A 13,558-nucleotide genomic window follows, 5' to 3' on the forward strand; every position below is an offset into this window, starting at 1 on the left:
AGTTTTCTGAGAGATATGACTTGTACCACGTACCACCTGACCACCGCAGGCTCTGTTTTATTTTCACGAGCTCCGAGTAGAACGTCACGTGCTGTCATCTCGAAATCACGGTAATTACGATATGGCGTGAACGCAGCATAAATCGCTCTCTGTTTAATATAGGAAAACATGATACAGGTCAATGTATTTATTGTAATCAGGCAGAAACAATAGAGCATGTTTTAATAAAATGTAAAAAATATGAAAAAGAAAGGTTAAAACTCATTAAAGAACTAAGAAACATGGGTGTTGAATCATTTAATTTGACAAGCCTTTTGAAAGAGCATACAGAACAAGGTAAAATATATGGTGCTATTATAAAATACATTAAAGAAATAGGATTAATCAGGAGAATTTATTTATTTTTTATATTAGTTGCTTATTAGTGCTTCACACTCCAGTCCAGTTGGTGGCGGTAAATGCACCAGAAGTTGGTTTGCCATCCGCCATAAAACGTTATTAGAAGAAGACGACGACGTCACAAAAATCTCCAGTTTCACCGGCTACACGTCAACACTGTAACCAGAGTTTCTGAAAATCTTCAGGAGTTATCAATAAGGTTCGGTTTCAGTGAGCTGCATACAGGGCTGGCCCTGACCAATTTGGTGCCCTTGGCAAGATTTTAGCTGGTGCCCCTTGCATCGCAGCCGATTCCACCACCGATCATTCACACAGAAAACTGCATATCAAACAAATTTCATATGAAATTAATAAGACGGTTGCACAAAAAATAGTTGACATTAACGCGTCGCTATTTAATTTAGAGAATTTTATCGTCCAAATAGCTGTTGAGATGTAGTGATTATTTTTCAAGGCATGGAGGCGTAATGCAGTTTTTGTCTTGTTTTGACTAAGATGGCATCTGAATTGTGCCCAACATGTCTTACAGAGGTGCTAGAGAATTTGGGTGGTGGTGGTGCTGGAGGGGGGGTTCTGTGAGGCACTGTGCAACTCAAGAGGAGTCCCTCGTCCTTCTGCTTGGACCACAGGGGCTGGGATAATCACATTAGTGGAAGATGGGAAGTAGACAGTGGCGTGAAAGCCTGGAGAGCAATGGCACGACTAATCACGTTACTGCTGAGAGAGAAAAGAGCGACGCTGGCTCTCTGCGGAGGCTGAGAAAAACCCTACTTTCCCAGGAGTGAGTTCACCTGTATGGTAACACACAGAAGTTGGTCTTTTGGTGCTTATTACGAGGAGACAATTGGCACTTGGCATGTACCACTGCTTTTTGTCTTTTCTTAACACCATCTCAACATCCCACCCTCCCCAACTCCCCATAGTAATGCGCTATTACACATTGTCAATGTATAAACAAAACAAAACAGAGGATAGGCATTCCATGAGATCCTCTTTGGCTCCCTGCTGGTGAAGACGTCCCTTACAGTAGGAGCTGCTGTATGTGGACAGGATAGGGAGGGGGCAGCGCTGCCAAAAACATAGGACTTGCTTTATCTCTAAAGTGTTCCTGCACCCGAGTTCATCTTTGATACAAACTTAATACAAGGACAATAGGATGCGCTCTATAAACCGATGCCCTGCTGAATTCGCTGGCAGATGGCCTCAATCAAGGACAGTCCTAGATTGAGGAGGCATTTCATTGGGCGGATAGGAGGACATGTCCCGCATCCCCACGTTTTTCCTCAAGAGCAGTGCTAGTGCTCAGAAGCAAGATTCCTTGTGCTCCCTGGCAACGGTGGGAAAACAAAACGTCAGCTCTGATCTGTCAAGTCTTTAAGCCCTCTGCTTCTGTCTCTCTTTCTGTTGTCTTACGGGATTGTACTGCTGTATTGGTATAAGGATTAAGCTGAGTGGTAAAACAGTGATTTAATGAACTTTGCAAGGCAGCATGCCGCATTTCAACTACTATCGCAAATAAGCAGGGCCAGTGGGAGATCGCTATGGGAACTTTTCTGAGCCATATGGAAACAGGGGCAAGCGCTTTTGAGGCTGTGGGTTTTTAATTCCACTAAAAAAACAATTTCAAATACTTGAAAACAACAGAGTCAGAGTGTGAGAAAGAATGTTCTCAGGAAAAAAACACAAAAAACAGACAGACCACCAGGTGCACTGTGTGTGATGCAGACAGTAATGTAAGAGAGGAATGTATCCGCTCACCAGACTGTTTTTTATTTTGCCATGTAATCACAATAATCTCAGCTTTAAATCAATTATACTGCAGACGACCGCATCATTCAATCTAAATAGCTAGACTTAGAGTCGCTTGTTTCAGTTTGTATAATTTAATTCTCTCATAATCAAGTATTATCAGACATTCTTTTAAGCTATTTAACAAACAAATTATTTTCTTCTTTTGTGAATGTGGAAAGGGACCAATAAAAATAAATACATCTAAAAATCTAATTTGAACACAACTCAAAACTATGCTTGCAACTATAAAAACTATGCTTGCAAGATGTTTCAAATACATTCATAAAATGTCATTAAGCTTCCATCATACCCAGATGTACAACACCCAAAGTATGTGAAGTATGTGACGTCTAGAATTGTGAAAACGTTTAGCACTAATGCCACTATTGTGGTCTGTTAACTTATTCCATTCATGAGCCCTACAGTGCACCCAACAGTGGGTTTGAATCATTAAAATGTTGTAATCCCCCACCATTGTGTTCAGACACTGCTACATTTTTAAGGTCTTAAATCAGCAAGATCTTCAATAGGGAATATCCAGAATGCATTGTGGTCATTTTAACAGCCATACATTTAGTCCTTAACTAAGTGAAGTGTAAAAAAAAAAAAACTGAGGCAGAGTGAAAAATGAAGCCAGTCTAAATTGGGAAAAGCTGTTTGATTGAGAAAAAAAAATTGATTGAAAATATTTAAAAAGTACATTTTTTTTTTTTTTTTTTAAAGTAATCAAGCTTACTATTTGACTTCTTAAAGTCAAGTTATCAACCAAGTCACATGAATAAACCTACATTTACATTACAATTAGAACTGTCAAAATTCATGCATTAACAGCTGAAATCAATAGTTTTGTGGGCAGCTCTTTTATCTTGGCAGAAAAAAAGTGCAAAAATGGTACCTTTAGGAGTACAACTGCTGATCACTGGGAAAGCACCCATAAATGGGAAACTCTATACCTTATCTACCTAGAAAAGGTGCATATTAGTACATTAGATTAAATGCAAGGCACAAGGACGTGCCTTCCAGGAGGGGGGAGTTCTGTCACGTGTATATCTGATTAGTTCTCTAGTTAGTTTCTGTGATTGCTAATTAGTCCCCACACCTGTTCAATTTCTCCCTGATTACTCTCTTCACATATTTAAGCCCTGAGTTCTCCTTTGTTCATTGTCTGGTACTGGTTTTGTTTCCAGAAGTTCTTCTAGTGTTTTCTCAGTGTTTAAATAGTATTTTTGATATATCTTTGTGCTCGCATGCCTAACACGTTACAATCTGATATCGGGATAGGCATTTTTAACTTAAATGTGCAAGGCATCCAGTTTCAGCAGCTTTAATTTTCTAATTACTCATTAAACATTTCACTTTGGCATAAACGAGAGAGAAGTCAACCTGTAATTCTATAATGATTTTTTTGAAGATAATGTTATAGTATTAAATGCTCTCATATTCTGCTAAAGTTATTCACAAAAAATGTTCCCACACAAACATTTTTTTGGCACAAGCTGAGGAAAGAGGTAACAGAAAAAGTAATAAATAATAAACATACATTACACTAGTTGATTATTCAGTTGAAAGAATATTTAATTAATAAAATGGATAATACAGCAGCAACACCTTTGCAGATCATGTGAGGTTTTTAAGAAATACTATTGGGTAAATTGGCAGTGGGTGGAATCACACAGACCAAAACAAAAACAGACATTCCGACACAGAACACTCATTTAAAGTAGAATAACACACACGCACACACACACACACACACACTCTCACACACACACACACACACACTCTCACACACACACACACACACACTCTCACACACACACACACACACACTCTCACACACACACACACACACACTCTCACACACACACACACACACACTCTCACACACACACACACACACACTCTCACACACACACACACACACACTCTCACACACACACACACACACACTCTCACACACACACACACACACACTCTCACACACACACACACACACACTCTCACACACACACACACACACACTCACACACACACACACACAAACACTCATGTAAACACACATTTTGTGCATAGCAGTTTGACACTTTTAAAATCTTAATGTATATGGCAGATGTTGAGTTTGGACTAAACAACAAAAACAAAAATTATTTAATGATATGACTATTAACACAGACATCTACATTTACATGCAAGTTACAAAAATATTACAATATTAATCGAAATGTGGTCATGATCCAACTCAAATTATGTACTGCATCATGCATGCCTTTGTGAAAAAGAAGTGAGCTTAATTGTATTGAATGTGCACTTGTAGTGTTCTTCAAATCTTAAAAGTATAATAAAAAAAAAAAAATGTACTTACAGATGTGTTTTTGAATTACAAGGCAACATAAATGTGCCTAAAAAGAGTCCACTTTCATGACTGTTTATTAAAACATGTAAGTAAATACACTTTCAAAAAATGCACGGTAGCAATTTAGTATAGGGACCAATTCTTACTATTAACTAGTTGCTTATTAGCATGCCTGTTATTAACATATTGGCTGTTTATTAGTACTTATAAACCAAATATTCTGCATATTCTACATCCATAATCCTACCCAATGCCTAAACTTAACAACTAGCTTACTAACTATTAATAAGCGGCAAATTAGGAGTTTATTGAGGCGAAAGTCATAGTTAATAGTTAGTTAATAGCGAGAATTGGACCTTAAAATAAAGTGTGTCCAAATGCACTTTGTAATAATGTCAAACTAAAAGTTTTACGTTAACATTTTAAATAATTATGTTTAAATAATATTTTGTAATGCTTTAAATAAATACCGTTATCTTAAACTAAAAGTGAAGTACTTGATTATAATTTTAACTGTAGTGTGTTATTCAATATTACATTTAAAGTTAATAAATGTTAAACTAAACTGCAACTTCATTATTACAACCGTGTAATTATACTTAAATACATGACAAATTTCACTAAAAATGAAATATATTTTAGTGTACCATAAATGTTTGACAATACATTTGGCAGCAAAGACAATAGAATAATTATGAACTACTTTAAATCCTAAATAGGTTGGTCCAAAAACCACTCTAAAGTTAGATAAACTAATTGCATTCAATATAAATTTACACTATAATAGACTTTCATATATGTTAGAAAGTATCAAGTACTGATTATTTGACAGCCATAACTCTTTCCAGTACTTTGTAAACAAAACTAATTTGAGATCGTGCTCCATATTCATTTTGAGATCTAAGAACTGTCCGTTTAAAATGGCTCTTAATAATTATAAGCATTTAAAAATATCTTTAAAATACACTTTGAAGTTTAATTTGTACTAAAACTTGCATGTCATGTGTTTAAATATATTTGTAATTACACATTTGTTATTATGTTATTAAGTTGCAATTTAGTACATTTATTATAAAGCGGATAGTTCCGGTGCTTGATTCTGATTGGCTGAGCCGCGTTCGAAGCTGTTGTAAATGACTCTACAAAGTAACATACACTTTTGTTTACGTTTGTGTGTTGCTCGGCAACCACTTTGTAGCAACCACACCTGTTTCTGAGGAGCTACATTATTTGGTGGAAGAATACTGTTTTTATTAATATCATTACACTTTATTTGCTCTGTTTTATTCTGTGAAACCGTACTACGTATATGGAATAACCGTTTTATAAAAGCAATAAACCACGGCTTCTTGATTTAAAATATACTGACTGTAAATGTAGCATTAAATAACACATTACAGTTAAAATGATAATCAAGTACAATATATTAGTCACCATATAAAAATAAGTGTACTTCTTTAAAGCACAACTAAAATTATTATTAAAACATAATTATTTAAATGTTACTTTAAAGTAAAACACTTAATTTGACATTATTACAAAGTGCTCTTTTTAAAAGTCTACTTAAGTGTGTTAAGAAACACAGTCATGAAAGTGTTTCTCTATAAGTACACTTAAGTGGCCTTTTATTTCATTACTTGTTTATTCTTTGCAAGTACAGTTTTTAATATATATATATATATATATATATATATATACTGTAAAGATTTTGTTAAAGTGACAGTGCATTCACTTTCATGGTCAAAATTAACATGGGTTTATATAACAATTTGACCATAAAAGCATGTAAGCACTGGCAAAAAAACACAACAGCAAGTTTGAAAAGATTTACACTAGAAATATACCTTAAACTGTAGACTAATTTTATCATATAAGCTACACTATAAATAATGTTTTAACATGTTTTATGCTTGTATGGTGTATGTGGGACACTAGTGCATCCAACCGGATTTTCCAACACAAATCTACAATATCTCGTTTATTTAAATTGGCAGAGTCACACATGTTTGCTGTTACCCGTAGTCTGCTGGTGGAAGCGTGATGGTTCCATTGACTCCATTTTCAGGGGGTGGGTACTGTGGAGGAGTTGGATGTGTTCGAGCGAGTACACTCACTCTGTAACCTACATCACCCAGCCCTACAGGCCCTCCAATGCTGTGGTACTCGTGCTCTACCCCTCCATTTGCACTAGATGATGCTGTCTCCACAGGCATGAAGGGATGCGGGCGGCTGTGCATGTGCATGGCTTGAGCATGTGCTTGAGCGTGACGTGCTGGCACTGGATAGTCTGAGTTGTTTGGATGTGGCCTGTTGAAAAGAACAGTAATGCAAAGCATTGCAATAATGATTTTGAGGAACTGCACCATAACAATGTATATATTTTATTTATTTAAAATAATTATTATGTCCTTGATAATGTCCCCTATAATGTCTATCGAATATGTAATACCAGACGAAAGTTTGAAATAATTACGATTTTTTTTTAAGTGTTTTTAAAAGAAGTCTCTTGTGCTCAAGGCTGTATTTATTTGATCAAAAATGCATTAAAACAGCTATCATCGAAAATAACGTTTTTCTCTTTGAATATATTTTAAAATGTAATTTATTCCTGCGATGCAAAGCTGCATTTTCAGTCTTAAGTGTCACACAATCCTTCAAAAACAAGTCCAATATGCTGATTTGATGCTCAATTATTAATAGTGTTTCTTATTATTATCAATGTTGGAAACAGTCCCATTATTTTTATGAAAATCCTTCAAAAACAAGTCCAATATGCTGATTTGATGCTCGATTATATCAATTGCTCAATTATTAATAGTGTTTCTTATTATTATCAATGTTGGAAACAGTCCCATTATTTTTATGAAAACTACTTACTTTTTTTTTTCAGGATTCTTTGAGGAATAGAAAGTTCAAAAGAACAGCATTTATTACTTATCCCAATATAATATTTTTGATGCAGCCTTAGTGAGCAGAAGAGCATTCTTTCAAAAACAAAATAAAAAACAAAAACATTAAAGGGATAGTTCAGCCAAAAATGAAAATTACCCTATGATTTACTCACCCTCAAGTCATCCTAGGTGTGTATGACTTTCTTCTTTCAGACGAATACAATCAGAGTTACATTAAAAAATGTCCTGGCTCTTCCAAGCTTTATAATGGCAGTGAATGGGTGTTGAGATTTTGAAGCAAAATAAAGTGCATCCATCCATCATAAAAAGTGCTCCACACGGCTCCGGGGGGTTAATAAAGGCTTTCTGAAGCGAATCGATGCATTTGTGTAAGAAAAATATCCAGGCGAGCTTACGCTACCCCTACGTCATCCGCTGGAACGCCACGCTGTCGTGAACACGCGTACAACTGTTAGCAGAAGCTAGAGATTATGGTTTATAAATTTTAAATATGGATATTTTTCTTACACAAACGCATCGATTCGATTATTAATAATGCGACGCTGCACTGAACAAGGAAGAGTGGCGCTCGCGCACCGGGCTTTATTATTAGGGGATCTACCAACCTACATTCTAAACTCTAAATAATCTACATAGACAAACTTCGACACATATAAGATCAGTTATATTATAATAATGAAGCACTTTTTAAAGTTCTGAGTATGCATTTGAAAACATTCGCTTACCGAAAGTGTCCTGAATGCAGAAGCACGTGAGATGAAACGGAGCGTCTCGCGCTCTCTGCAGCGCGTCCTAATTAATATGCTGATGAGCAGTTCTGTGCACCAATCGCATCTCAGCATCTGGAACGTTCTTAAACCTGTGAGATCCAATACGATGCATGCATAATTGCAAACACGCAGTCATGTGTGGATAAGGAGAAGGTGGGACATAAACACAGTCAAAGATTGTTTATAGCTTTCAAACATGTAGATCAAAACGGTGTTCACCATATTTTTTTTTTGTGTGTGTGCATTTTGCTATTGGACATGTTCTCACAAAAGGCCATTGTGCGTCAAATGAATGTATTCCTGGGGAATAACTGCACATTTTAAATAGCTTATTAGTAGGCAAGACTTTAAAGTATGTGTCTACACACTCTAAAATAACTCTACACTGATAAGAGGTAAGAAGTGTGACAACCAGCTCTGGACTTTCCTCTTCATATAGTCTATCAAAGCAAGCAAGCAAGAATAAAAAGAAATACATAGTATTTTCTTGAAATGTATTAATTGCTTTGTTATTAATGTTACCGTGATTAGCCTACTGTTGTCGTTATTTTGCCAATGTTAGTGTTTATAGGTCCTTTGATTCTCCCACTATTGTTGTGCTGATCCATCATCCATCATCTGTATTTGCCCTGCAGTAATAACCGGGATGTTTGACTTATAATCAAACACAAGTCCAGATCAACATTTCAATGTCATTCAAATGAAGGGCAGGACTAAAGGTTAACATGTTAAAAACCAGTCTGTTGCAACAAACAACAGTTGCGTCCCAAATGAGGCATTATACACTACGCACTCAAAGTGTAAGAAATGTATACATGTATTTTGTCATACAGCATCAGAGTCTGATCACGTGATTAAAGCTGCGACAGTTGAGTGCATAAAGAGTCCAACATTCATATATTTAAGTGCATCATGTGGGTATTTAAAGTGCACTTTTAAACAGTGTGTAAACAGCATGGCATAGTGCATAAGTTCACAAGCTGTGATGCATCTATCCTTTCACAAGGAAAAACTGTTGATATACCTATGAAAATATAACTGTGATTTTAACTTACATATTAATTGCATTATGCACAAAAGGGTAATAGGACACATGTATAGGATCCCTTGATGGCACTTTGTGGCTCTTGGAGACTTCCTGAAGTATCTTGAGGTTTGTAGAAATGTAGCATTGCATCAGTGTCTCTGCAATGGATGCTCTGCAGTGAATGGGTGCCGTCAGAATGAGAGTCCAAACAGCGGATAAAAACATCACAATAATCCAGTCCATCAGTTAACATCTGGAGAAGACAAAAGCTGCGTGTTTCTAAGAAACAAATCCATAATTCAGACGTTTTTAACTTCAAACCATTGCTTCCAGCTAAAAGTCCTCGGTCCATAATATTGCTTTCTACAGTGAAAATGTCATCTCATCTGAATCAGGAGAGAAATCTGAACAGATCATGCACCGCTTACAAGCCAAAGCAGCTCTAAACAAATATGTGGGTGGTTTTTAATGTGAGAGTTTATTATGGATTATGGGCATGTATTTGGACAGAAGCCACAGTTTAAAGTCAAAATGTCTTGATGGATTTGTTCCATTTAATAGACTATTTTACGTACAGTGAAATAGTGGAATATAAATGTATTTCCAGACACACCTGCCTTCCTTCTGAGGCTTCTTCAGGCTGCTTCTGTGATCTTAGCATAATGGTGCCTGTACTTCAATATTTATGACCAAACCAGGCAAATATATTGATGTTTATAAAATATGTGTCCTTCCTTTTTAATGATGTTCTACTAATTTGCATGCGATTCTATTTTTAGGCATTTGATACAGAGATGATGTAGGGATGCACTAACTTTCTCCACACGAGAAATGGACATTTCTGTATCTGGATCTGGATGACATTGGCATCAGCGACATGCATTTGAAAGAAATATAGCCAGACACTTTTCAAGCAAAATGCAAATAATATAGCAACAGTAAATATAGTATTCAAAATTCCGTCAAAAAGCTTTAAGTATTTAAACAGGTTCCTACATTTTGTGGAAAAAGTTCTTGTAATGAACTACACCTGTGATAATTCTTCAAGGACAACTGCGTGAACTTGAGTTCATCTAATAATCACAGAGGTACACAAACAAACAAACAAACAAACACAAAAGCTCTGTTGGTTTAGCTTGAGCTTGAGTTCATCTAATAATCACAGAGGTACACAAACAAACAAACAAACACAAAAGCTCTGTTGGTTTAGCTTGAGACCAGGCTTCGTTTAGGGATGCAGTGACAGAAAATGAAGTATTGACCATTAAAAACACTGATGTAGTGACCTTTATATGTTGTGTATTAATGAACTATTAGTTTGTTTACAATTGTGAAGACCATAGGAATTTGTCAACTATTTAATGCTTTTATATAAGATAAATGTGTTCTGTTTTTAAGGTTTTAATTTGAAAGGTGTATTTTGTGAGTGGAAACACTTGATAATAATAAAGGTCCATAATTAATGTAACGATACAGTGCAGGACTAATGACAACACTTGACTATTATGAAAACCATATTAACTGAACAGTGAATTTGAGCAAATTTAGGACTGAGATAGTTCCTTATGTAATCAATAATTACAGAATAGGAACTGTTAATGAATTACCGATTACTAACTACTAATGACAACATTAAAACATTAGCAATTGTCTTTTTTACTTCAAACATATAATCTCAAACTAAAAATTCAGTTTTTGATGATAATTTGTCACTGGTGATGCAACCCTTTTTTAATTGATTATAAAAAAATTAGTATTTTTAAAGTTCAAACTTATATTTTAATAATATGGTTACATGTAATTTAACATTTACACTGATTTTAAATGAGTTTAATTTGCTTATTTATCCAAAGTAAATCATTGTATATAGTTATTTACCAAATTCTGTTCAATATAAAATTAAGCTGTATGGATATTAAACAGATATTTATGCTCACTTCTGCAATCCTACAAAACCGCTCTAGAGCATATGTGCATTTCAACAGGCTTTTCTGTATATTAAAAAAAAAAAAAAAAAAAAAAAATTGTTCAGTAAAGAATCCATAATATACCATTCAATCTCAAAAAGTACAATTTATTACTCTTTTTTTTTTTTTTTTCTCACTCCAATCGATCAGAAAAAAGGGTCATGTTTTAGGAATAAAATGTTATATAAATTAGGTGAATGATACATGAACAAATACCTCTGAATAGACATAATTGTTCTATCCATAATATTAGAAACTACACAGAATATAGACTTTTACTTGCATGAAATCTGCATTTGTTAAACCTTTCAACAATAATACTAATACGAGATCTGATTCAGGAAATAGTGAAAATTTCAAAAAATGAAGCACTAGTGCAGTCCTATATAAATCCTCAGTAAAGTACATTAAAATGCAGCACACAATGATAAAACAGACACTGATCTAAAATGATATATTGAGTCAAAATAATAATAATAATAACACAAGCTTTTGGTCCCAGTCTCAGGGCACAGCAAGCCACAGGTGCAAACTCTCTGATTCTTTACAGTTGTTTTGAGACACAAATATATCTGAATGCCCTTTTAATTTCTGGCCTCTATGTCAGCGAGGTCAAAGACTGAAACTACAACCACTACAGAGAAAGAAAAACAGACACATGGCATGCATTTGACTGGTTAGTGATTTAGAGGAAGAGACGGATGGGGTTACATTTATAAATGAGGCACAGGTTTATTTAGTACAGACAACAATCTAAAAAGGCTAGAAACACAGTCATTAAGTCTATACAGTCAACTATGATCAAAGTCAATTTGAATTCGAAACAGCAGCTAGCACTTAAATTGTAAATGTCTATATTAAACAAAGAACGAGACTGTTGTTCACTCAGCTTTACAGCTTGCATCAATAACGATAATAAAACGTTTAACTGCAACCATATCAGTGTGAGAGCGAATAATGCCAATATATGATGTAGAACCAGAGATCTGCAAGAAACTGGTTTAGAAAGCCCATGTATTTCAAATAAGAAAAATGACAGATAATAAAGGATTTGTGTTGTTGTAATAACCCGAACCAATTAAAAGTCACCAGGCTGTAAATGGGAATACTGTAGGAATGGTCTTATTTGATCACAGGTTGATTTATGCAGGTGTTTACTAAATATAACATAAAACAAGGACGCTAATTCAGAAGTCTGCAATGATTTCTGTGTGGCCTCCGGATTATAAATAAAATAAAAGTGTTCATTTACAAACTGGCAACCTGTCCGTATTGCACATAAATGGTGACCAGGCAAGAACCACCAACTTAAACGAATGGTTCACCCACAATCTTGAGAATTTTGTCACCATTTACTCACCCTCATTTTGATTTTTTTCCCCCGGTGAAACACAAATGGAGATATTTAGCAGAATAAGAAGGCTGCTCTTTTCCATAAACTCACCATCAATCCCCGTTGAATTAATCCATATGAATAATGTGCTATATTCTGAATCTTGTAAGTTTTAAACAGATTTATGCGAGGAACAAAGCAGAATTTAAAGGGATGGTTCAACCAAAAATGAAAATTGTCATGTTGTTCCAAACCCATAAGACTTTCGTTCATCTTCAAAACACACATGAAGACATTTTAAATTAAACCGGACAGATTTCTGCCCTAAAAAACTAAACTTTGAGCTTCAAAACGTTCATAAAGAGATCATGAAAGAAATCCATATGAATTGACTTCATTATATAATGAACATATTTAAATTTAGGCTTTTATTCACATATAAACATTCATAAACACACATTTACGAGCACATCAAAATATAGTAAATGGAAGCTCTGATGTACTTACAGTAAGTACAGTTGAGTTTACCATATTTCTATGTTCTCTCTGATTGTGTGTTGATCAATGTTTATATGTGAATTAAAGCTTAAATTAAATCTGATCATCATATAAATCCATTCTTCCGAAGACTTGGATTAAACCGACTAAATCATATCTATTTCTTTTATGATCTCTTTATTAAACTTTTTGATGACTGATTTTACCTTTATGATGTCTTTTGTGTTTTAAAGCATGAAATTGTTGGTTGCATGGACTTTCAACAGATGAGGGAATATTAAAAATATCTTCATTTGTGTTCAAAGATTAACAGAAGTCTTCTGGGTTTGGAACGACACAAGAGCGAGTAACCGATTTCTGTGTGAACTATCCCTTTAAGTCGTCATTCACTATATATCTAGCTTTACAATCTCATTTGTACTTGCATGCATTCAGGTTTGACAGTTCTGTTGTTGTCGTCGTCTTGTAGCAGTCTCCCTAATCAAGCAAAACTAATCATCTGCAGTGT

The sequence above is a fragment of the Sinocyclocheilus anshuiensis genome, unplaced genomic scaffold, assembly GCF_001515605.1.
Source record: "Sinocyclocheilus anshuiensis isolate Anshui unplaced genomic scaffold, SAMN03320099.WGS_v1.1 scaffold238, whole genome shotgun sequence".
In the NCBI taxonomy this organism is placed as follows: domain Eukaryota; kingdom Metazoa; phylum Chordata; class Actinopteri; order Cypriniformes; family Cyprinidae; genus Sinocyclocheilus; species Sinocyclocheilus anshuiensis.